Source organism: Triturus cristatus, chromosome 1_2, assembly GCF_964204655.1.
Source record: "Triturus cristatus chromosome 1_2, aTriCri1.1, whole genome shotgun sequence".
NCBI classification, from domain to species: Eukaryota; Metazoa; Chordata; class Amphibia; order Caudata; family Salamandridae; genus Triturus; species Triturus cristatus.
In genome coordinates this window covers 1,173,470,008-1,173,497,341 of record NC_140580.1, presented here as the reverse complement: position 1 = coordinate 1,173,497,341, position 27,334 = coordinate 1,173,470,008, and the positions used below count along the sequence as shown (strand labels likewise).

The 27,334-nt window shown below is 48.0% G+C and overlaps 1 protein-coding gene across 1 annotated transcript in view; it reads right to left on the bottom strand.

Annotated features, from left to right (window-relative positions):
- Window positions 1–27,334, bottom strand: part of CRAT (carnitine O-acetyltransferase) — a 412,536-nt gene that overhangs the window by 44,930 nt on the left and 340,272 nt on the right. The gene's annotated exons all lie outside the window — the stretch shown is intronic.

The following is a 27,334-nucleotide window of genomic DNA, read 5'->3' as shown; positions in this document are numbered from 1 at the left end:
CGTCATGCTCCCTCACATGTGCCCGTGGTTGTTGTACCCCCTGCCTGCAGAATCCCCAACACTGGCCAGCAGGGCCCAGTACCCCTGGGCACCCGGCTGCCTGTCAATTACCTCAAGGCTAGAAATAGGGACTCTGTAACACCCCTGTGCGTGCAATGCATACACATCGGTGCATGCAAGCTAGTCCCAAGGGCTAATGCGCCTGCAGCTGAAACCTAAGCATACGCTGCATGCCAGAGGTTAGAATCCGGAGCGAGTCCATTCTGCGTTTCATCCTCTCGGGCCGATAACAAAAGTACCGTCAAGGTGTAGTTAAAAAAACACAGAAAACAACAACTAAGAACGCATTCGCAGCTCTTCGATACCGCCAATTTCTCACAGAACTGTGCAGTGTTTTTGAAGCTCGACCGAGAGAAACTGCTTCACTGAGACGTTTGAATAGTGCTGTTCAGGCCATATTTAGAACAATAAACTAAACAAGTGGAGCTTGGTTTGCGTTCTGCGGCTCCCATTGCAGCTTTTACCTTGCCGATTTCTCGGATTTCTACCTGCCGAATCTAAAAACGGCTGATAGCGGAGGCGAGAGAGGGACAAAGAGCGTGAATTCCCCCCCTGGGATGCTGTTTGTTTGTATCTGGAGGCACCTCTGAGGCCAAATATATCGTTGCTACACTTGAAATTGAGGCGAGGCGAGGTGAGCCTGAGGAGTGTTTACACTGCAGCTGCTGGAACTTATTCCAGGACTGACATTGAGCTGGAGGCGCCCGACTGGTCCCTGGTGCGTTCGTTCTACGAAGCGTGAGTTGAGACGCCAGGGAGACGACGGTTGTGACAGGGAGAGAGATACTCTACCCATAGAGTGAGTCGGTGCATGTTTTATTTTGGCAAAAGCTGAGCAGTGCTCTACCTGCTGTGACTCCTCTCTTCAGATATGAACTTGTTTAAGCCTGCAGTATCCTGCGAGACACGCTCTAGTGTCCCGCAGGAAGTTAGCGTTGCTAAAACTTTGGGGGCATAGCGCTGTAAAGTACAGCTGACCTGCTGGTGTGCGGTGTCCCTTGAAGCTTGCCTGGGTCCCCCTCGCCGCCGCAGCATCCTCGAGTGCGGCCGCAGTGGAGGGGTAGAAACTACACTACCCAGGATCCTCGGCTTGAGGAAAGCCGCCCGGGGGCACGCCCACAACGCGACTGGTGGCGCTCATAAGGCCGCAAACATCCCGGTGGAGCGGGGAGCCTTGCTAAAACTTTGGGGACATAGCGCTGTAAAGTACAGCTGACCTGTTGGTGCCTGGTGTCCTTTGAAGCTTACCTGGGTCCCCCTCGCCGCCGCATCATCCTCGAGTGCAGTGGAGGGGCAGAAACTACACTACCCAGGATCCTCGGCTTGAGGGAGTACGCGGGAGCACCGGAAGAAGCCTGGGACAAGGGCGGGTCCATCCGTGCCCATCAGTGACTGAAGAGGCTGGGCTGGATCACCCCCCTTGCGTCTACGATAAAGGTATTCGAGGAAAGAGACACAAACTGTGAACTGCATGGACATTCTTCCCCCAGGGAGTGGATTGCTCCTTCCAAACACCAAATAATAGCCTGTTGGTAAGGACTACTGAATACACTGAGTTGGGGGGAAGCCACCCATCCACACACACGGTAGGGATAAAAAGTAGGCCATCTCACCAATTGCTGGAACAACCAGGGCAGTAGGGAGCTCATGGTGCTGTAGTTCCTTCTAAACGGACTTTGTTGAAACTTTGGGTATGTCTAACAAAACGAAAACACGATCTGCCACAAGTAAAACCCAGTCATCTCGGTCTGATAATCCCCCAGGTGCGGCACTAAATGGGGTGTTACAACCCACTGCAATTGATTTGATGCTGCAAAAAGTAAACAGGGAGATAGAACGAACCGAGAGAAGCTTGTCCACCCCAAACACACCGATACAACCCATTGCACCGGAAATTCTAGAAATTTCGGGAAATGAGTCATCGGAAAATTCTACAGATATAATCCCTTGCGCCCAAGTGGTAAACGAAATAGTGATGGAAAATAACAGGAAACCCAAACCAGGGGCTAGCAGGAAGAGCAGAGTTAACAGAAAGAAGCAAAGCAGGGGAATAGGGGGGACAAAAACCAGGGGGGAGACAGTGATTGAAGAGTTTAGAGGTACAATAGCAGGGCAGCAACTCCCACCAGGTTGGTTGGAAGAAGTGATGGGCGATTTCCAAAAACGTATGGAAACATTTATAGTGAACCAACTAAAACCAATTATAAGCAGGCTAGACAAAGCAATAAACGAAATAGCAAAGCAGGGGAAAAGTAAGGGAACATCTGACACCAATCAAACAGTAAATCACCCCGCAGTAGGAATCAGGACAGGGCAACATGCACGAGGTAGAAACAACTGTGTGAGTAACGAGGACTGTGGCATAGTGCTACTACATGATACACCCTCGGCAATGGTTCAAGGAGACAGGGGTAACCCTAACCTAGGGGGGGTAACCGTACACGAAAATACCCCACAGAGCACAATTCCTACACTCCCACAAGAAGGGACTGTAAAAAGTCAGTGCTGTGTAGAGAAACCTCAAACTGGATGCAGTCCCCCAGATATCCCCACTGACTATGTACCAACATGTATCAATTTACCACCTGAAGCTGCCGCTTATGTGGTGGTTTTTACGGGAGTACCTGGTCTTAGGGCAGGGGAGAGAGAGTCACATGCAGAGTTAAAAATGAAAATAATTAAGTGGCTAAATATACACAGGCCCCTGAGAGGAGGAGAATGTGGGGAGATCCTGTTAGTAAGAAGAACAAACTGGGTAGGCAGCAGGAGGAAAGATGCTGCAGGAGACTGCATCGTGGCAAACTTCAGGGACACGGAGTTAGTAAAATATATACTAGGAGGCTACAATAGAAATCACACCAGCACAATATGCCCCCTACCACTAAGATACTTTTACCCCAGGAGATGTGCCCCAAATCCCCTACACCATGTCCAGGATAGACCAAGAAACATAGCGGCTAGAAATTGGCCAAGAGAGGAGGGACAGAGAGGGCAGGATTACACACAGTGGGCAAACAGATTCAGTCCTTTGCAATCCTTAGAAGAACTAGACTATCCCAATCACCCCAGGAAAGGGCCTCTAAATGGGTGGTAAAGGAGTATGGGGAAGGGAGGGATCTAGATAGCATCCCAGAGAAGGGGACAGTGATCACCCAAACACATACAGGCAAAGGGGGCCAGGGAGGGACCAAGAGTAGGGCAGCAGATCCCATAACATCAACACAGGGTGAAGAAGGGGAGAGTGAACTACCAAGGGAAGGCCTAAAAATACTGTCCTGGAATATTGCTGGTTTGGCGGGGAAATTTGACGATGACGACTGGATAAGTAATCTCCAGGGGTACCATATCATAGCCTTGCAGGAGACATGGGCACTAGACCCATCCGCCTACCAACTAGAAGGCTTGAAATGTTTTTCTGTCCCTGCAAGGGGCGGAAGATCGGGCAGAGCGAAGGGTGGGCTAGCCCTGTATGTTAATCTAGAGCTGGAAGGCACATGGTCAGAACCCTCATGGTCGTCACACCTAATCCAGGCAGTCGAATTTCAGGGGCAGGGACTAAGGTTACTGATATTTAACATCTACAACTCCGTCTCAGGGGAAGGAAATGAATCAGTAACTCAGGAACTAGAAAATAGGTTAAAGCATGAGACCAAACAACAGAGAAGGGGCGGGGAACCAGCAGTTTTGATCATGGGTGACTTTAACTGCCACCTTTGCCCCAAACTGATTCCCGCAAATGCAGACTGGTCATCCTGTCCGGTAGAAAGTGGGCCTCACTTCGAGCATAACAGGGAGGGAAACAGCCTCATGAAAACTCTGGACACCTTTGCCATGACCCACACTATAGACCTGATAACCCCAGGGAGGGATGGCTTCCTCACTCCAACATTTAAGGGCAGAGGTTGTTATTCAATTATAGATTTTATGATGATATCCTCTGCCATAAAGGACAGGGTGAAGGAAGTGAAAATAGACTGGAACCCCTTTAGCGACCATAAGCTGCTGATAATGGTCCTAGAATACAGCGACGGACGCAGTAGAACTCAACAGGCCGCCTCTACACTGATCCCAACAGACCAGGGGAGGCGACTAAGATGGGCTAAGATCAATGCAGAGGAGTTCTATAAATCCCTGGTGATAAAAGGCAAACACCAAATTGAAGACTGTCTTGATCCCCTAGTAGATGGTGGGTGTTTGGTTTCTGCCTTTGAGGTACTAACCACCATGATAGGGGAACCCCTGAAAGCAAAAGGCCCAGTAAAAATTGTAACACAACCACGCTGGTTCAATCCCGAATGTGCGAGAGCACTTAGGGAATTGAAACTATGTGTCAAAACCTACCCTAGGGACAAACAGGCAGTAGCCCTTTGTAGAAAGGTATACAAGACAAAGGTCAAGCAGAGGAAGATTACGCTCCAAGCAGAAGTGTGGGCGGACCTGAGGGAAGCGGGGGAACATAGAGACTTCAGCCAATTTTGGAGGATTATCAACAGGCCCTGCTTCCAAGAGAAAAACTCCCCGGGGATCAGTAACAATATTCTTCCTGACCAGTGGGTGGCACATTTTAAGAGTCTGTACAATCATGAAAGTGATACTGTGACTACAGCGGGATGGGAGAAATGCCGATCGGGCAAGGTCGAATTCTCACTCTAAGAAATTACCCAAGCAATCAGAGGGCTAACTCGCAACAAAGCACCCGGGCCTGATGGGACGACACCTGACCTTTACCTGAGTAACCCTGATCTCTGGGCTCCCATTATGACGAGGGTCCTAAATGCAGCAATTGCCACTGATTGTCCCTATTTTTAAGAAGTGGTGTAGGGACAATCCACAGTGCTACAGACCAATATCGTTGATAGACGTATCGGCCAAACTACTGGGCAGGGCAATTTTGAGTCGCTTGATGTCATGGACAGAAGAACACAACATTATAGCGGACACTCAATACGGCTTTAGGCCAGGCAAGTCTACCAGTGACCAATGCTTGAATTTGTACCTATTAATAACTAAATACACAAAGGCTGGTAAAGGCACACTATTCATGGGCTTCATGGACCTGGCGGCAGCCTTCGATAATGTGAACAGGAGCAAACTTTGGGATTTGATGACCAACCTGGGAATTGAGCCTGGACTCATTAACATCTTTGCACTGGAACACCACTGCCAGGGTCCGCTGCACAACGGGGGGAGGTGGGGGTGCACGGATCCCTTCCCCTGCACGAGCGGAGTGAGGCAGGGGTGTATCCTTGCCCCATTTTTGTTCTCTCTCTACATTAACGATTTGGAGAGAAGGTTGGTTGCCTTAAACGTGGATTGTCCCAAAGCTGGAAATCGTCACATACCGGTTCTACTGTATGCTGACGATGCCGTCCTGCTTGCCAGGACGGCCGTGAGCCTACAACAATTGGTCAATGGATTTGTGGAGTTTATGGACGAATTAGATTTGTCCGTAAATTTGAGCAAATCGTATGTCATGATAGCTGGCAAGAAACCAATCAGGAAATTTGCTTTTAAAATAGGGTCGCACAAATTGGAAACAGTGAGCTCTTTTTCTTATCTGGGTCTACTGTTTGACGGGGATACAAAGTTTGATCTGTTAATGGAGGATAGATGCAGAAAGCTGGTATCGGCAAATGGGGCTATTCATAACTTTGCTCGTAGATTGGGGAGGTGGTCGCCGGAACAGGTGATGAATCTGTATGTGGCGGTCAGCACTGCAAAAGCCATTTACGGAGCGGAGGTCTGGGGATTTAGAGATGTAAGGTCCCTGCAACTGGAGGAAGATACATTTTTTAGGAGGATATTGAAGCTACCACAGGGTACCCCAGCAGTAATAACACACACAGAACTGGGGTTACCTTATATCACCGACTTGGTAAAGGTGAGACCCATTATGCTATGGCTCAGGATATGGGTGAATCCCGCAGCGGAACTAAGCAGGCAAATAGCCCAGGACTGCTTGCAAATGGACAACCACCTACGTATCCCATGGCTGAGGTACATAAAAGAGACATTGGATTCAATCGACCACCTATCTCTTTTCAGTGATCCTACCTCCATTACCCCCACATGTAGAAACCAGATTAAAAGAGAGCTACTGGATAAATTTGAAGCACAAAGAGCAAGCACTGACTCCTTAAAGGAATCAGTTATAGCACACCATCGAGTGAGTAATGGAGCAGGAATGGAGCCCTATTTATATCTAATGCATAATCACCAGGACAGATTTTTAATGTGCCGTTTTAGGCTCAACCTGTTACACCACATTTTAGCTTATCCTCCAGGTTTCACAGTAACGGTTGAGCAGAAGGGTGCCTGCGGCTGCGACAATAGGTCTCCGCAGGACACCCTTCATTTTGTACTTCTGTGTTCTTTTTATCAAATCCCCACGCGCAAATTTCTTGTTTATATCCTAAAGGAGGCTAAAATACGTGAAGCCAAGAGTGCCTTGAATTTCTTACAAATGGCCGTGGACACCCGCACTTTGTGCTCGATTGTAAATTTCTTGAGAGTGTCGGTAAGATTGAGGAATACCCGTGATTGAATAATGATGAATTAATAATGCAATGTGCCCTTTGTAAAGTGCCTTTTTAAAGTTTTGTTTTTAACTTGTTTTTAATGTCCGTCGGTTCAGATCTAATGTAAATATACTGTACACTGTATATTGTATTTGTATTTTGTACTTTTTATGTTGATTTTTAATCAGCGAAATAAAGATTTACTGAACTGAACTGAACTAAACAGTTGTCTGAAAGGAAGTTGGGTCGGTTATTTTCGGAGAAATACACATTTAGGAAGGTGATCTCAAGCACAGAAGGACCATCACCATTGTGGAGGCTGTCCAGAGCGAACGACTCTGACTCTGGTGCTGGGGATCCAGGCGAGTCTCGGCGTCCCTCAACATCCTGTGATTCTGGGCAAATCTCTATTCTACCCGTGCCTACCAAAACATAGAAAGGAAAATGAATGCGCCCTCATTTATGTAACTGGTGCTCGTGTAAAGCGCTCAAATACCTTCGGCTCGAGTTGGCCATGTATAAAAGCGCACCCCGAAACTCGATGACAGCAACTCTTAAAACAAATTCCGAACTGAAACAATCAGACAAACTACAAGACAACTTAATGTGCAAGCAAGCTAATAATAATTTGAACCAGCGTTTGTGCTCCGAGGTTGCCACTGCAAGTACAGTTTTGCACAAACATTGCGCAAAAAAACACCAGCGCAATTGCGGCTTGGGACATGGGAGGGGAGCCACGCATGGGCGTCCGCAGAAATTTTTCCTGGTCCCCCAAAATCCATACCCACCCTGAACCCTAAAATTATCACCCTGGCACCCCAAAACCCATACTGAACCCTAAAATTACCACCTGGCACACCAACACCCATACCCACCTGGAGCATTAACGTTACTGGAACTTACGTAGAAACTGCTGCCTGCTCTTCCGATACTATTCTGTGGAGTCGGGCTGATCAGCAGCACTGTCGTCCTGGCATCCAGCCCCTCCCGAAGGTCTCACTGTGTAGATCAGAGGTCTTCTAACTTTTTTAGGCCAAGCCCCCTGACAATATTTTTTAGGAGTGGTGGCTCCCCCCAATCACTTACATTTCTGGAAGTTGGGATTTAGCATCTTTGGCAACGATTTTTACCCCGAGTTGTTATCTGACAACTAATTTACACAATTTCGAAACAACTTTATCAGGATTTGTAAATTTAAGATTTGTGAGTTTTAAATCTGGCCAAAAATCACAGAAGTCATGCAACACCATTTGACGGGAAACTTTCTTTTGAGTGAAAACTGCCACAAGGTCAGTGCATGCAACCCCAACTTTCAGGACCCCATCTAGTACTGTGCAGCCCGAGCCAGCAAATCATCAGAATGTTGGCAGACTTGGCAACCACATCATTCTCTGGGCAAGGTCTTTGCTCTGAAGATACAACTCCATCTATGGAAATTCCCACTGCCATATATGTTTATTTTGTACTATCCCACTAAAGCAGTATGGATGCCTTGGGCCCTGGTGCAAGCAATGGAAATGGCCTTGTGGACTAAAGCTGGGATTATCAGGGTTTAATGGGCCGGATGTAGCCGCGGTCCGTGCAGGTAAAAGCGGTGGGGCCGGGTGGGGGGCGGGGGGTATTTCGATGGGACGATGATGAGAGAAAATTAAATAAATATTTAATTTTCACTCGTCATTGTCCATCGAAATCCCTCACCACCCCCACCGCTCGTACCTGCACAGGCCGCGGCTGTCGGATATAAATTGAGGCTGTTGCAGGTAGTTACTTGACAGCACTATCACATATGAACAGGAGGAAGTGAAAAACTGTTACAAATGGCCTAAATTAGCCTCGTTATTATGGGAAATACTTTGATAAAAGATAAAATGTAATTTTCCCTAAGGCTCTGAAATTGTCTGCATCACAGCAGATTTGCAGAATCCAAACTGCGGTTGGCTAAAACGCCAGGACTCCGTGATAAGCCTCTCAACTGGGGCCCTCTTGATAGCAAAGTGCAAGGAGACTAGGTCATCAACATTTGCACAGCGCAATTATGCTGTATGTAAGACCCCAAAGCGCTCTATCTTTTTCAGCTTGTTTTCAGTTAATGGTTCCTTTTTGTCTGATCATCAGGGTGTTGCTCTGCCTTTTAGAATCATTCTCAGGAACGACAGCATCCCCTGGAGCATGCGCACAGAGGTGATTCAGAGGCACCCGTTTGTAAGCTAATAAAATGTCCTTGAGGAAAGAGAACGCCGGCACCTCCAGTATCTGCCACCTTATAGTGGTTGTTTGCGTGATTTAACATCTATAAATAGATTTTGACTGGCTGATGCTACAAAAATCTGTTTAGCAAGCTCATCTACTGCTGCCTCTGCGACAAGCGTGACTAGTGCCATCCAGCCCGTAGTTCTACCGTGGACTTTGTGGCACACGGCCCAAGTGAGTGTCAACTCACCATAACTGCAGGACTGGAATCATCTGTAGTAACAGAGAACAGATCTAATGTTTCAACTGACAAGGGAGAGACAAAACCCAAAACGTATTGGAGGTTTAAGGGTTGAGGGGAGATCCCTCTCCGAGTTCTAAGGAGGGGGAGAAGTGTTGGGCGACTCAGCCAGTGTCAGACTGGAGTAGAAAAGGCCCGGAGACCAAAATAAGAGGCCCCGCTTATGAACTGGGTTCATGAAGCAGGGATGAAAAAGAATGGGCAGGACTCGGAGAAAGAGAGAGAAGTGTAAGGTGGTGAAGAGAAGAGGCGTGAGCTGGAAGCAGCCTTGGTATTGGGCCACCCTGGTATTCAGCGGTGCTGCTGGCAGCTTCGAAGAACAAGCATTAGAAATGCAATAGTTCTCGCTTTTTTTAAGTTAGAGCTATTGACATTGTAAATGGCAATGTTTTTTTACCTACCGAGGGAGGAGGGAGGGAGCAGTGGGGAGCTGACTGCCAAAATGCTCTGTAAGAGAGTGATTGGCCAAAAGTAAACCAAACAAGCAGAGCCTTTAAAAATAAGAAACAGAGTTGCACTATACACATGAATAAAAACATTATCACGAATGATGACAGTTTGCAGCATACATTACATGCCATTCTCAAGCGAGATAAAAAAAAAAGGTTAGAATTTGAAAAATGAACGGCTACTGAAGCTGGTTGTCAGTACGACCAGGAAAGGATGACAGAGTGAAAATGAGGAGACTGGATTGATTTGCCACAAATGTCAGTGGCAGGGATCGCACTGATTTAATGTACTAAAACCACTTCCCCACTTACTTTGCGGCACTGAAGTTCAAAGCTAATGTAAACACAGACTCTATTGCCTTTCTGAGTTGCAGTCCAAGGCATGAAAGGACCGCTGTCCAAAGAAAACACACCCTACTCTGCTTACTGCATGACTCCAAAGGATGCAAAAGAACAAGAAGAAACACGGCACACGGATGTGGATGGGTTGGCCCCAGGGGCACCGAAGAGTGCACAAAGAACATGGGAGCCCACAAGGAGGTCCTTGCTTGTACCCCGGGGGCACCAGGGAGTGCACAAAGAGCAAAGAGGTCCCTGCTTGTGCCCCGGGGGCACCAGAGAGTGCACAAAGAACATGGGAGCCCACAAGGAGGTCCTTGCTTGTCCCCCGGTGAAACGGTGGAGTGCACGCTCATTGTTTGCCTGCTTATATCAGTCTAAACTTGTATTTATAGGAAGATACTGATTGAGGGAGTGGGAAAAGTACTATACATCATGCATAGCTGCAAGGTTTGAGATTGCTATGTGTGGCATTTTCATAACTTAAGTGTAATTATGAGTGACATTTCAACAACTATGAGTGACACTTTCTTGCGAGTAAAATCAAGCAATGAAGACGAGGAAACATAAATAAATATCAGAAATGATACCTATTTGAACAAAGCGACTGCACAAGGAAAGGCGCATTTTCATAGCATAGGAAGGCAGTGTAACAGTAGGAGATCAGGACTTACTCCACAGCTGCCACGTTTTCAGATTAGTTATATATGACATTCCCATTGTTTCAATGGGCTCATGATGAATGAAACTGAGAGTGGCATTGAAAAAGCTAAAATACAAGAAACTTCAAACTATTGAGCAGTGAGAAGGTTTAAAAATTACTTGAAACTAATGCAAAACTCCCCAAAAATCGCTTTCTAAGTTGACAATTATATGAAACAGTTGAGGCACCGTTGTTCATCTCAATTAAGACAGCAAAGAACTATGTTGCATCCGCCAATATAGACTTACTGTGAAAACCGCACAACAGCGCTGAAAAAGGCATGTTTTGCATATGCCACACTCCGTCCTTTTAAGCTTTCTGTCGGAATTATTTTATATCAGAAAAAATAATCACTTGAACCCAACACACCCACCTAGCCCGATAGGCCCACAAACAGACACAAATAATGATCCCATATACTGACCTGCTGTCTCGAGACCGGGTGGCACTGGCGGCAGAACAGCAACTGAAAGAAAAGCTGCAACCGGCAACATCTGTGTCTCAGGGGTCAAATCATCATGGTCTCAGCTGTCTGTTGTACCCAGTGCGCGCTAACAATACCACGTGACACGAGGGCAGTAGTTTCAGCTTCAATGAAGCTCTGGGCCAGCCCGCCCGTCTAATGCCAAATCATCTACTGACTCACTCACGGACCGGACACTCCCCATACAGGCTTCACTACTGTGCAGTTCTGGGGTCAGGAGGTGTGAGCTGCAGCTCTCGGTTCTTCAGCCTGTTCCTACTGCTGCACAAACTCTTGCTGCACACACTGTAGCCGCTCCTGATGCGCTGTATCCTCTCACTGCACAGGAGTGAGCCGTGCAGTGCAATTAAATATAGCACGTCTATCTAATGCGATTTCGTAGTGCACATGCACTTTGCAGCTGCATGCTCTCTAATTGCACCGCGCACCGGGGCAACGTTACTGCAGGCACTTGGACTCCTGCTGCACCCAAGTGCTGCACCCTGCACACTAAGCCTAGGGCTCTTGGTGCAATGCACTGATCCTGTAGGCTGGTACCCCCGCCTCGCTGGAGACGGGGCTGCCCCTCTTAGCGTCAGCAGCCAAGGGGAGAATTAGCGGGCCCGGGCCAGCAGGACATTAAAATTAATAAACCCAACCTCCATTAAAAGAAGTGAAAAGAAGCCCAAGACAAGCATACGGCGATGTTAATAAAGGCGCACAGTGAGAACTGTTTGATGCTATCATAGGTGGGAAGGGTGTACTTTAGAAGCAATGCAAAAAAAGAAACATAAAGGCGCCGTAAATAAATAATTAAAGGCGTACGATGAGCCTGCTCCATGCCGTTTCAGAGGTGAGAAGAGTGTGCTTTGCAGAAAAGCATGGTGCCCTAAGTGAAAATATAATGTGCTCCTCCGACAGTGTTAAGCATTGCTCTATAGGGGCTTGTCCTGTGATTGTTTTTTTTTCCTGTGGGGAGTAAGTTTCGTTATGACTGGATAGCAAGTATTTTAAGTTGAATGGGGGTACTTGTGGCAGCCTTTGAAGATGGAAAGAGGGCCGGTGGAAACGTTTCTTTGGTGGTTTGGGGATGGGGTCAATGCAAGCTGCGCGGGTGGGAGGGGGAGAAGCAGAACACATTGCTCTGTGTAGGGAATCCACGAGACGGAATGCCACGCGGGTGGGAGGGGGAGAAGCGGAACACATGGGTCTGTGTAAGTAATCCACGAGACGAAATGGCCACCTCGAGTTTAGTTTTGTGTTTGCTTTCAATGTGGTGCTGCAGCACCCATATACTGCCAGCATTCACGCCGTGGCGGATTTTGGTCCCTAGAAGTGGAAATGGAAAGTAGATATTGATGAATAACAAAAGGAGCACACCCTGCTGTTCATGAAAATACTGACGTCGCTGTTGGGAACCTGGCCCGCGCGCGCGCATGGGGGCGGGGGAGTGCATTCCAGGCGGGGGAGCGGACCCTTTTGAAGTGCTCCCAAAAAGCGGATTGCATGGCGCCACGATGCGCGTGATTGTGCGCGTGCTAGCCATGCAATCCGCTTTTTGGGAGCACTTTTCAAACCCCCTTACAATAGTCTCGCTTTGCGATCGCTTACGCGATAGCAAGGCGAGACCTAAAAAAACATTGGGTCCCTAAACCGATTTATTTACTTTTTTACAAATTAAGTACTGGAAATAGCACTGGAAACAGTACTATAAGAAGCCCAAAAGAGAAATGAAGAGTGGGAGGATCGAATAGAAACATTCTTCCTGGTTTTATGGAGTTTGTGCAGATTGTACAGTAATTAAGCCAGGACTGGGAAAAGTACCCCTGAATGATCTGGAACGGAGACCCCCCCTTCCTCACAATCAGACAACAACAGTAGTTTTTTGGCCCTTATGTCAGCACTCGGATCAGTGGATTCAACAAAAAGAATCCACTCCATCAGAAAGCTTCGGTACGAAATCATTGGCAATAGTAAACAGTACACAAGATGGTTAGTCTCAGATCATCGTGAAATGTCTGCGTACATCCACTCGGCCTCTCAAGTAAAGCAAGGAGGGGCGCTTGGGGGCAAGCCCCTCCCTGCGGATGCCCATGGAGCTACGGTGATTAAAGTGAAAACAGCCACAGCATCGCTCTGGTTGATGTCTGGGATGTGGGAGGGGTGTTCTGTGCAGGGAGGCATTACGTCGCTCTAGTAAATAAAACGAGCAGCCCATTTGTTTTCAATGATGATCATTGAAAACAGATGTTGCCCGTGCCGTAACCGCAAGCCTTAGGCCGTGGGCGGTTACATTGGCTGGGGAAGGCGGGACATGCGCCCGCCTTCACCCACTTGCGTGCTGTCTTTAAGGAAGACGTACGCAAAGGCCAATGGAATGTCAGGACTTCGAGCATGAGCTTGCTCTCTCGTGCGCGAAGTGCTGGTGAGCTCCAAGAGGTCGTTTTCCTATTGCACCGCATGCGCGCTGTGCTAAGGTTCGACCTAAAAATGAGGGCAAGCCAAAAGGATAAGAAAAAAATTAAATATAAAATAGGAGAAGGAAACAGGACGGAGGTTAGAACCTTAATGTAAAAACTGCAAAGTAAAGAAAAATGTAAATAAAAACAAGCAACAGATACTGTAGGCTACAAATAACCGAAGTGTTCCACAACAAATTTGCTATTTTGATGTAAAGAGTGAATGCCGTCTTGAGATCAATGATGCAAAGGCCTCTCCGCTGCATCAGAGAGAGTTTGAAAGAAAACTACTACTGATTCACCTTGACTGAAGAGGAACTCTTACTACCTCTGGAGTAAACCTCCCGTGTGTGGAGAGACAGTGTCAATGTAAACCTTAACCGTTGCCCCGAAAGCCATGAAAGCTTGTATTTCAACCCAGTCACCTATCGAGGAAGTCTACTCCGTATCACTGGGATGGACAACTTTGAACTGCAGGGACCCAAGTCACGATAGCAACTATTGTAACCCCAATTGTTTAACTGATTTGAAATGACAGCTCTTTCTCTGCTGGGGTTTATTTCTATGTAAGCTCCTACATGGGCTTCATTTTCTATCAGAATAAGGAGCTCTTGCTGCAGAACTCAGGCAGGCTTTCATGGTTCTTTTCATATAGAACATTTTCAGTATTTGAACACATTTTTCTGTATTTAAATCTGTTTATTTGCGGAGCACAAAACAAAGGCAGAGGAAATCAAGTATAGCCGTAACCCTCAAACAAGGCGAGCCACAAGTGAGATATCGCAAATAAATGAAGACCAAGTCTTAAGCCAAGACCAAGGGGTAGACTGCAGCGTTTGAGGTTCCTAGGGCTGGTGTGCTGCCCATCTCAAAATACCAAACCCCAGCGCTCATCAAAACTGAAATCCATATTAAGGACAAAAAACATAAGCTCGCGTGTGCATGGACAAGTCTTCAAACAACGAACACAGATGTTCAGGCTTCTGGGAAACTGTGGAGTCTGGGAGCTGTGTGAAATGAAAGGCATGCTAGTGCTACACAGAAGACTACCGAAAGGAGGGAAAGTTTACAGAGTAAACCGATAACTCTTCAGTTTTTGTTCTGAAAACTGCTTCCGAGAAGGAGAGCTGTATGTCAAGCAGAGGCTTGTTCCACAGCCTTGGAGCGACTCCCCAAACCTGGTCCGAAAGACGTGGGGGTGAAGGTAAGTTTACCATCGTTGGTGTGCAGACATCTAGATCGCTTGTAAGAGGTCCGTAGACATTTGGCACCAGAGTGCTGCAGGTCTCTATACAGAATAGGTAGTAATTTGAGTTCAAATCGTTTGGCGACTGGGAGCCAATGTACAAATGTCAGCGTGCCAGAAATAGAATGGTGCTGAGGAATCCATCTCAACATAAAGTTGAAATTAGCTTCTTTATGGACGCTCTGCAACAAGGCTAGAGCTGACGCCGCCTCTGAAAAAATCCTCCCTTTCCCCACATCCCTCTCAACCAAGCCAGGTGTCGGACCGATTCGTCACATTGCCTACAGCAATGAAGTCCCAGCTGACCGGCTGGGTACCCCTGCTGAGGTCTGCAAAGAGTAGACCTCCTATCGGATTTCTCTGAATCACTGCCCTCCACACTGCAGACTTCACCACAGCATTCCCAGGTTCCACCAAGACAGTAATCGCTACTGATCAACCCAAAACAGCTGAAGAATCTTCCATATGTAACTGTCACTTAAGGAACAAAGATGCCAACCTTTTCAAATCCTCACCTTCAGCAGTGCTGGAAAATCCAGAGTATGAAGGATTCGGTAGCTTGCCTTAGCCTCCAACTGGCCCACCTTGGTTTCCAGCAGCACAGTAGACGGGATGGCACACCTGAAGTCCCATGAGATGCTCCTGATCCTCACTCAAGCACTCCATTTCCAAGGTTGTTTCTCCCACTAGTTGTCAGACTCCTTTCTTTATTCTCAAGGCAAATCTGTGCTATCTTTAGTCTACTCTCCACGGAAGTCACCTTTGTCTCGAGATTACTCGTTGTGGACTGAAGCTCCTTTACAACGATATAAAGAGGGATACCCCATAAAAGAAATTCCAAATCCGGCACTTCATTATTGCAACCCTCACAATTCCCTGTTGGATGCTAGGTAATTAACAAAAAGCAACAACAACAACATTTTTGTCTCTCCTCTGCTTCCCTTTGTCAGCTTCCCATATTGCCAACACTCAGGGCCACCATAGCGATGAGAAAATTTAGTAGGCACCTCTAAATTAGCCTTGGGCAAAATTTAAATAATGCTGGCGTAATTCATTTAATTTCAGGAATTTAGTGTCATGCTTGCTATGTGAAATTCCTGGAATTACCCAATGTTGTGTAATTACACACCATTAGCATTAAAACTTTACTGTGAATGCACAGGAACGATAGAATGCGAGTGGTTTTGGTTTTTGCACTATTTAGCAGTAAATGCGCATCATCTCTCCCAAAAATTGATTCAATGATACATTTCAATCTAAACTATAGAATGAAATATTGGAAGTGGCCCATGTTGCGTGGGGGACACAAGAGGACCGGTGTTAGGGGCACGCCAGCCCCTCCCCTGCAAACCAGAGCCTAAGCAGGTAGAATGGCCGGTGTGGAAGAGACTGATCCGATCTCGCAAGTTGGATGCCGTACTGGCGGCGGTAGAAAAACTAGGGGAAACCATGAACCAAATCCGTACCTCCCTGGAAGGCAAAATAGACAAAGTAGCTGTCGACCTCACTCTACTCCATGCGGACCACCGTAAACTTGTAGACCGCACCACCGCTACTGAAAATGACATTGCTGACGTCTCTCCACGAGTGTCTATGGCGGAGAAGCATATCCAGGGTCTTCTCAATTGCGTGGAGTTCTTGGAGGACAGGGCTGAGGATGCTGAAGGCCAGGCTCGGCGCAACAACATCCGCGTGGTGAGCCTGCCGGAGGGGACGGAGGGAAAAGATGCGGTGGCCTATACCAAACACTGGCTCCGCACGTTGCTTCCTGGGGAAGCCCTCTCTCCACATTTTGTCATTGAACGGGCGCACAGAGTACCGGCCAGGCCTCCTTCCTCGGGCTCCAATCCGCGGCCGTTCCTAATCCGCCCGTTGAACTACAGGGACAGAGATGCTGTACTCCAAGAAACCGGGAAGTTGCAGGATGTGCAGATAGACAATCACAGAATCATGTTCTTTCCGGACTACACACTACAGGTCCAGAAACAACGATACTCCTACATGGCAGTAAAGCGACGGCTTCGACAAAACAATCTCAAATATTTGTTAATGTTTCCGGCAAATCTGAGGGTGATCGCAAACGGCAAGTCTCATTTTTTCAATACCTCGGAGGGGGCAGAGGACTGGCTCGACACTTATGACCCCGCGGGGAGCAGAGACTCCACCACCAGACAGGGAGAGCTGCACCTGGAGGTCTCCTCGCGCCGCCGCCGCCGCAGGGGGAGGAAGAAGATGCCGGCCCAGACCTCTCGATCCCTGAGTCCTGCCCGGAACAGATACTGAACGGCCAGCTCCAGGCCCTGCAGGCGGTGGCGGTAATCAGCGGGACACAGGATGAAGAGGCAAACTCCACTTCTGACCAGCAAGGACCGCCAAGTGAGGATGAACTTTCGGACAGTTTTCCTGCTTCACAAGACTCATGTGAATTGCCCTAGGTTACTCCATAGACCTCTGATGACATTGCCTAAACTCCTGGTGACACTGTTTTCTTTGCTGGCCACACGACAGACTGTCACCAGCAATGGACCAGTGCTCAGGTCGCATAGTGCGTCCTAAGTGCTAGGATCCTAACTGCAATCGGTAGGAGGGTAATATGATAGCGGTCCGGTCCCGGCGCAAATAGGTGGAGTGCCCTTATGGCCTCCCTCCTCGCGGGAACATTATGCATGACATTTGAATGATGGCCCTGCCCATACATAGTTGTTCAGTGGATAGGGGAGCTATTAGTGACGAATCCCCGCTCATCGGCGCCTCGTAGATTGCTGTGCGCGATAGTCCCCCCTAGATGTTAGATGCATGCTGCTTTTACATTGTATTTGGACGATTGCCTGTTTTACACTCGCCCTTTTGGTATTCTTCTTTGTTTATGATTCACATCTTTTTTATGCCATCAACTATGCACTGTGGTACGGTGGTCAAGAAGTGACTCAAGGGGGGCACCGAATATGCCATCACCTTCACACATAACGCTCCCTTTCCACTTGCTTACTGGTCTGATAAGGCCCTGCACGATACAGCTATACATGCGTTATGGCACCCATTAAGATAGGTACTTGGAATGTGAGGGGCATACACAGCCCATCGTGCAGATATCTTATTTATTCATATTTAAAATGTCATCACATACAAATAGCTCTCCTTCAAGAAACACTCTTGCCTACATCAGAAGTGACACGATTAAACAGGAGATGGAGGGGACAATTGTACGCCACAGGCTTTTCCGCATATGCACGTGGGGTTTTGATAAGGGTACGACCGGGGACTTCCTTCCGGGTGGTGGATTCCCTAATAGACACGGAGGGTAGATACGTCACGGTGAAGGGTGTTCTAGACGGACGGCCAGTGATCATTACTGGACTATATGCTCCCAATTCCGACCAGGCTGTTTTTCTGGAAATGCTATCTCACAAAATGGCCGCATGGCAGGATACCCCCATGGTGCTAGGTGGTGACTACAACAGCGTTTTAGACGTCTCGCTGGATCGTTCCTTTCCTCCCTTACCCGGTACGGCTATGCACTCTGCCATGAAAGCGTTAAATAACTGGGCGGCACAGTGGCACTTAACTGACGCCTGGAGACACAGAAACCCGCAAGACAGAGTGTATTCCTACTATTCGGGCACACGCGGTCTTCACGTACGCCTGAATCGTTTTATGGTGTGCAGTGATCTGTTGCCATATATTTCTGGGTCACACTACATGGGGCGGACGCACTCGGACCATAACCCACATATGCTGGAACTAGAGTGGAAAAACGAGGTGCCACCGGTCCCAGTCTGGCGTCTTCAGCCGGACGCTCTACTTGACGCGCCTTTTCGCGATTTGTTAGCTACTACCATAACACAATACTTTGAGGAAAATGCAGGCACAGCCTCGTCACAGTTGGAGTGGGACTCCCTTAAAGTACTTGTGAGAGGGCATTGTCTGGGAACACAAGCGGGTATTCGAGTACAGCTAGAGAAAGAGCTCACTACTATAAAGTGAAAGCTGGCAACTAGCAAACAGGAGGTGACTGAGGCATCCCCAGGGCAACTTGCACGACATAGGGAGGAACACGCTTGCTTGCTAGAATGGCGGCGCTGCCTTAATTGTGCGGCGCATTCGGCGAGAACGCACCACATGGGGGACAAAGCGGGGAAGCTGCTCACATGGCTGATTCGCCAGGATGAGTCGTCGGCCCCCGTGGCTTCAATACGTACAGCGCGAGGGGTTACAGTATACACACTGTGAGACATACATTGCAAGTTTGTGACACATTATAAAGACTTATGTAAATCCCACGTGCAGGCAACCTCTATGGAACTGCACGTTTATCTTGAGGGACTCACCTTGCCACATCCCACGCGGGCTCAGAGAGCAGAACTAAATGACCCCATCCTTAAAGAGGAGGTCCGAGATTGCATATTTTCGTTGTGAAATGGGAAATCACCGGGGTCTGACAGTCTGCCGATAGAATTTTATAAGGCCTACGCACATATACTAGCGCCACAACTGCTAAAAGTGTATGAGACAGCAGTGGACGACTCTACACTTACTGGCACGCAAAACGTAGCGTTGCTGATCTCTCTCCTCAAACCCGGCAGGAACCCTTAGTCCCTGGGCTCCTATCGCCCGCTGGCCCTCCTGAACACCGACTACAAGATCTTCGCATCGATTCTTGCCAAGCGCTTGTCGCCATTGGTAAGGGCACTAGTGCACCCCGATCAGAATGGTTTCATCCCCGCCAGAAATACCTCACTTAATATATGCAGATTCTTCCGGGTGCAGAAATATGCGCTACACAGCTGGCCACGCTCTGGCTGCCTAGTGCTAGACTTGGAGAAGGCCTTTGACTCCCTCGAGTGGCCCTATCTAGCATCGGTACTGCACAAATATGATCTGGGAGACCACTACATGGGCATGGCTAAACTACTCTACCAACGACCCATTGTTCGGGTCAGAACTGGTCGGCTTATTTCGGACCCCATTCGGGTGAGACGAGGGACGCGCCAGGGTTGCCCCCTGTCCCCGTTACTCTTTTCTCTAGCCATGGAACCGCTGGCGATGTTACTCCGTAGGGATGGTGAAGAGTGGAACATTCAGCTGGGCGATGGGATGCACACTGCCTCTTTATACGCAGATGATCTGCTACTGTATGTCCGCGATATACACAACATTCCTGCATCCATAGCAGACACGCTCCGGACCTTTAAGATAATGTCTGATCTTCGGGTAAACTGGGCCAAGTCGGGAATTCATTCCTTTAGCGGGCACAGGGCCGAAACGGAGGTGCTCCTCAATGGCTCCACTCTTAAGTGGTATTCTGCTACGTTCCGCTACCTTGGCGTTTTCATATACCGATCGCCCGCTGATATACTTGAGGGCAACCTGACTAGAGCTATTTCGGCTGTTAGAGCCCAGGTGCAATTTCGGAAGTCACTCCAAATGAACGTCATGAGCCGCATTACTTTGATAAAGATGATCATCCTTCCTAAGTTATTATATTATTTTTAGAATCTCCCGATATATGTCCCAACCAGGGTCTTCCGCGAGCTGGAGCGTATGTTCCGTGACCTAATCTGAAACAAGGGCAGGCCCCGGGTGGCATTGTGGAAACTATGTGTCCCTACCAGCCAGGGAGGGCTGGCGGTCCCTAACATGGAGTTATACTACCTAGCGGCCCAGTTACAATGGGCGACGAAGTGGCTAAGCGGCAGGAATCTGGAGGACACAGCGACCCTGCAACAGCCCTGGACCCGATCTCAGATCTACCATTTGTTTCACCCCATTGCCAAGCCTCCACGCCCATCCCAAATACATCTGGAACTGGCGCATAAATGTTACAGGAGAAGCCTGCACCTCACCCGAGAGGTGACCCCATATTCCCTGATACTGCCACTTACGGGGACACCCAGAGGGAAAGCAGGCACCCCCGAGGAGGTCCTTACACACTGGTACACAGCTGGCATAGATACTCTGGAAGATTTATACATGGATGGTTCTCTGCTTTCCTTGGAGGCGCTAGCGGAAGATTTTGGCCTGCCGGCAGGGCAGTTTCTCTGGCACACCTCTCTCACAAGGGCCCTCTCAGCTGCCTGGGGGGACATGACAGTCGAACCGACGGCACACCTGCTGCTGCAGTACTTACACGTAATGGGTGAGGGTTCACACATAGTGCACTGCCTAGTGACAGCTCTACTTGCACATACACTAAAACCTATGCGGAGTCTTCGCACACGTTGGGAGGCGGACAGGGGGGCAACCGTGGACGGAGTAGGAGTGGAATGCTATTCTAGCCAGTTCCACATCTATACCAAGAAGCTTCAAATTTAAGCTCATACAAACATACATTCTACATAGAGCATACCTCTCGCCTGATAATATAAACAGGTACTTCAACATCACCACGTCTGAGTGTCCACGCTGTCAACAGCTTAATGCGAACCTGTTGCACATGCTCTGGTCCTGCGCCTCCCCACAACTCTACTGGCACACAGTGTCCACGGCACTTGATGCTTGCACGGACACACCCCTGCTGCATACGTGGGAAGTTTGTATTCAGAGACTATATGCCAGGTCAAAGAAAAATAAGGTCACATCCTGGGTTCGCAATCTGGGTCTGATAGCAGCGAAGCGAATGATCACGAAGAGGTGGAAATACAATACCCCTCCAGAAAAAGTCAGCTGGGAAAGATCACTCACGATAAGGGCACAAGCGGAAAGCACAACACTGCACAGGGAGGAGACAGCTGGGCTCCGCAAATATCCGATAGCGCAGCACTGGGACACCATACTCACAGCATTCATGCACAGGAATGACGCTGAAGTTGCTGATGCCCCCCCTGGCACTGCCTAGCTTAGACGCCGAAGATCCCGAGCCCGTGAATCTGGGGCATTTATTATCAACATTGCGCCCTATGGCGAAACATGTCTGAAGCCTGAACCCGCCGCTGAGATTCTCCCCTGGTCCCCGACCGGATATCTAGTTTGTCTCCTTCCTCATAACCTGTATAAGTCATAGTGCCCCCCTGGCAAGTCTACATGGTACAATTCAATAAGCGCACGACCCCATACCCAGTCGTACACAATCTCTTGATGGCAGTTTGCTTAGTTATTAGTATATCTGTTAATGTATATCTTATTGACAAATTTTGCGATTCCCCAATTTATCCTGAGGTGGCCATACATTCGCAGCCCCTGTACATTACAAGTGTTCGTTGAGCGATATCATGTGAGTTGGGACTGCATATCTCGCAGATGTTATTATCCGTGTACAAAAGGCTGGTGTGGTGCAATACGAGAGGTGAGCAGCATGCAACTGTTTAATGACATAGTATACCTTTGGAGATGTATATATGCACCTCCGCTATATGTACTCATTCACAGTCTAGATATGCACCTGTATGTAGATCTCTCCGGCTGCCCTCTGTATGTTACAAAGTCCAAAAATGCAATAAAGATATTTAAAAAAAAAAAAAGGAAATATTGGATTTGCATTTCACATAATTTTGTGTCATTTTACCAATATTTTGCGCAGATACGCCAAAAAGATTATGCACATTTTGCACACCCCTGCTGTAAATCACCCATTGTCTCAAGAACAGCAATCATTATATTGCAAAAAACTCAAAGGCAGCTCAAAAACAGAAATACATGTTGGCTCTGACTTCTCTACCGATGCGCAGTTGTGCAAACATGTGGCAGGATTGTCAGGAAATCGCTGGCCCCCACACTAGACACAGCCCAGCTTCCATTTTTATTTTTTAAAACAGATTTTATTTGTCAAATAACAAATAGGATGCAGAGCTCTGTAACCCAGAGACTTCTGTACAATAAAATCACAACATCATGACTTTGACATTTAAAGAATAATAGTCAAGGAGAAATGGAAGGAAATACAAATCGAAGAAACCAAAAAATAAAAAAATCTAATAAATTAACCCCAACCACCCCCTTCCCGTCACACGTAATCCTCCCCGAAGTATCACGTCGTGGGCATAGCACCCACACCAACATGTAAAGCATACGGATACAGGGAAATAAACAAGGTTTGGTACACTTTCTGTAGAAATGAGCTCCAACTGCAGGCCCCGATAGTCTGCCCAACACTTCCAAATTTTGAAATGTTTTTGCGGGCAGCCCCGCGTTTTAAAAATTGGGATCTCCAACCCCATGCAGAAATCCAGGCCAGTCTTCCAAGCAGACAGGGAAGGCGCTACAGAAGCTTTCCACAATTTTGCAATGTCTCTTTTGGCCAAGGTGAAACCCAATAACATAAGATGGCGTTTATATATGTTACACCCCCCCCACCCCGCCCCGTTCATGATATGTAAGAGGACTAGCTTTGGTGAATACGGAGCCCAGCTTCCATTTTGCTCTGTTTTTCCAGCAAGTTGAGCCCAGGCACTTATTCTGCAAGGGCACAGAACTATGAAAAAACACTAATGCCGGAGACCTTCTGTTTTTCTACATCAAACTCTAGATGATTCAAGAGTTTGGGGCGCAAGAGGATGGTGTAAGGCGTGACACAAATATGAAGTCCATCAAAGAGGCCAGTTCTTCCAAACTAAACGCAATGCGTCGCAGAGCATGCAATGAGGTTCGATTGTGCCTGTGTCACAAGCACTTAACTCATGAAATGTTTGACTCGGTTTGTGTTTGAAAGTAAGGAATGGTTTCTTAACTGTAATCCTAGTTCTCTCGCAGGGGAATCTCCATTGAAATAACAAGCATCAGGAGTTACATGTGAAAAAGGAAAATGTTACTTACCCGGTAAGCATCTGTTCTTGGCATGTAGTGCTGTAGATTCACATCCTCTGCATACTCCTGCCATCTATTGCTGGACTCGGTGTGTGCAAGCTGTTTTTCTTCGAAGAATTCTGCTTGAGTCACAAGGTAGTGTGACTCCACTTCTTACTTGCAATGTGAATGGTCATCGGCTCCATCCTTATTGTGTTTCTGCATGACAGGTGAGGAAGACTGGAGCAAAGCGACAGCAAAGAGAGAGATAGAGAGATGACCATGCAAGGGAAGTAGAACGTAATGGTAAGTGCAAACATCCAGAGGAATACGGGGAGGAGGGTGGGCACATGTGAATCTACAGCACTACATTCCATGAACAGATGCTTACAGGGTGAGTAAAAGTTTCCGTTCGAGGCATGTGTAGCAGTAGATACACATGCTGTGCACAGACTGTAAATTAGTCCTCCCCTAAGCGGTAGCTAGCCTGTGGATGTTGCAGAAGACGGACAAGGGTACGTAGATCAGCCTTACCAACATTTGCTTGCTGGAGGGCTAATACATCTACACAGTAGTGCTTTGTTAAAGTGTGTGGTGTAGGTCCAGTATCTGCTTTATACATGTCCGCTATCGGGATGTTTCCAAGAAAGGCCATGGAGGCTCCTTTCTTTCTGGTGGAATGGGCTCTAGGAGGCACAGGCAAAGCTTGTAACTTTTGCGTAAGAGCTTTGGATGCATTTCACCATCCATTTGGCTATGGTGGATTTCAATAAGGCCTTTCCTCTATGCGGCTCAGATAAAGCATCAAACAGTTGCTGGGTTTTTCGAAATGGTTTTGTTTATATAGCACATTAAGGCTCGTTTGAGGTTTACGGTATGAAGAGCCATTTTTTCAACAGTCAGGTAGCGGAAAGATGACTGGAAGTTCTATAGACTGCTTTAGGTGGAAAGAAGAGACCACCTTAGGAAGAAATGTAGGGTTGGTACAAAGGACCATCCTATCTCTGGAACCTGAAAGAAAGGTCCTTCCAAGGTGAAAGCCTGGAGCTCACTAACACGCCTTAGTGATGTGATGGCTACTAGAAAAGCTACTTTCTAAGAAAGAAACTGTAAGGGACATGACTGGAGGGGCTCGAATAAGGGGAAACATAAGTCTTGTGAGGACAATATTAAGATTCCACACTAGGGGCCCTATCTACAAAAGCTTTGATGACTGGAATCCTGAAGAGCGACACATGTTGCCTATTTTGGAGATATGCAACCACAGCTACCAGGTGTAGCTGAATGGAGGTGAAGGCTAGACCACACTTTGGAGGCGCAGGAGGTAACGAACAATGTTCTGAATAGTGGATGCCTGGGAGTAAACATGGGTTGAGAGGCAGTAGCAAGCAAATCTTTTCCAATTGGCAGCGTAGCAGGCATGAATAGTTAGCCTGTGTGCTTCCTTCACAATAGTCATGCATTCTGGAGGTAGATTGAGATAACCAATTTCTAAGACCCCAGGAGCCAAATCGCAAAGTTGAGACTCTTGTGGTCGGGTGTCCGATTTCTCCATGGCTCTGTATGAGAAGATCTGGCCTGTTGGGAAGCCTCTTGTGTGGAACAACCGCAGTTCAAGGAGAGGGTTGAGCCAGGGTTGTCTGGCCCAGTTGGGGGACACTAGGATGTGGGAGGTCTGTCATAGCTTTGAACCATGAATGGAATGAGGAGAAGAGGTGAAAAAGGAAGGCAAATATTCCGGACCAGTTCATCCATAGTGAATTGCCAATGGACAGTGGGAATCTGTAGGCGAAGTTTGAGCATTTTGTGTTTTCTGCTGTGGCAAAGAGGTCCACATCCAGAAACCCTATCGCTGGAAGCATTGAAGGAGGACAGCCGTGTGGAGTTCCCACTTGTGGTTCGCTGCATCTTGCTGAGAAGGTCGGTAAAGTCGTTGACCACACCTGGGAGGTGTTCTGCCAACTGGTAGATTCTGTGGACCCAGCACCAGATGGACTGAGCTAAAACAGATAGCAGAGGTGAGTGGGTGCCCCCCGTTTCTGAATGGAATACATGGCCTTCATGTTGTCTGTTTGCACTTGGACGACCTTGCCCACTATGTAGGGAAGAAAGGCCATAAAGACTAGGGAGACAGCTAGCATCTTCAGATAGTTGATATGGAGATCCCTGTGAGTGGGATCCCGCTGGTCATGGACAGTCAGGTTTTGTAGGTGCACCCCCACCCACTGAGGGATGCATCTGATGTCATGGTGATCTGCGGAACTGGGTCAAGAAAAGACCGCCCCGCCCCCCATACAAATCGTTGGTGCTCCACCACTGCAGAGAGTGATGAGTGCCGGGGCTGATCAACACTGGATTTTCCCAATGACCCCCCTTTTGAGACCACGGATGCGTTAGGCATTTCTGCAGCGGAAGCATATGCAATCTGGCATGGGGTGCTATGGCGATGCAGGAGGTCATCATGCCTAGCAGGCGCACAACTAGCCATACTGTGACCTGTTGATTTGGCTGAAAAAGAGGTGGCTATGCTTGGAATGACTGGAGTCTTGCTGGACTGGGAAATGGCTTGCCGACCTCTGCATTGAGGATGGCTCCCAGATGGGGCTGAAATTGAAGGGGCTGGAGATGGGACTTACAGTGTTGATGGTGAAGCCCAGTTTGCGCAGTAGATCTCTTGTGGCTTGAGTGTTTGCATGGCACTGCAGTTTTGTTGCGCTCTTTATCAGCCCATTGTACTGGCAGAGGAATAGCTGGATGCCCTGTCTTCACAGGTGCGCTGCTACTACTGCAAGGCAACTTGTAAAAACTTGGGGTGGGGTGGTGACCCCGAAGGGCAGCATTTTTAACGGGTAATCCTGACCACTTACCACAAACTGTAGTTTGGAGGTAGTGCCGTTGTGCCGGATGAATTGAATGTGAAAATAGGCATTTATGTTGTCCAGTGCTGCCATGAAGTAGTCTTGCTGTAACAGAGGTATGAAATCCTGAATGGTAACCATGTGGAAGTGTTCTGATAGGAGGTACTCATTTAGGAACCTGCGATCCAGAATAGGCCTGAGGAACCCATCCTATTTAAGAATGAGGAACTAGAGGGAATTCACCCGAGCCCTGTAAGTGTTGTGGCACAGGCTCTATGGCCCTCTTGAGGAGGAGAGCTTGGACTTGTTCTTGAAGCAGACGATGGTGTTCAGGGGAGAGGACATGTCTGCAAGGTGGTATGATGGGTGGTGTGAAGGTGAGATCTGCCAGTAACCATATTGGATGATGTCTAAAACCCAATGGTCTGAGGAGACGTTTCTAAATGGAGAAGAAAATCTGCAGTAGTCCCCTGACAGATGTGTGATTGAGGGGGACGAAGGGGCAAGGTGTTGCATGGCTGAGGTGGCTCCCTTGGGACAGCTACCTTTGCCTCTACTTTTGACGCTATTTCCACGAAAGGCACCCCTGAAGTAGCCCCTGGTGGAAGTTGGTTGGGCAGGCTGCTCTTGAAAAGATATGGAGGTTTCAGGGGATGTAGTCTTGGAGCCTCCGTGGTATGCAGAGCGGCGGAACGTTACCTATGAGGAAGGCGCCTGAAAGGCCCCATGGCTCTTGCCATTTCCGTATCTTTTTTTATTTTATCCAGGATCTCATCACCCTGAGGCCCAAAGAGATGTTCCCCATCGAAGGGCAAGTTGAGGAGATGCTGTTAAATGTCTGGCTTGAAGCTGGAGACACAGAGCCAGGCATAATTTCCTGAGCAGCAGGGTTGGCTGCATGTAGGGAGCACCTGATGGTTGTGTTGGAAATCAGTTTGACTTCTGTACCAACTCACTCCCCCTTTTACAGTGTCCTCTGGAAGTTGTTGGAGGAGCTCCGCCATTTCATCCCAGTGGGCCCGATCAGGTG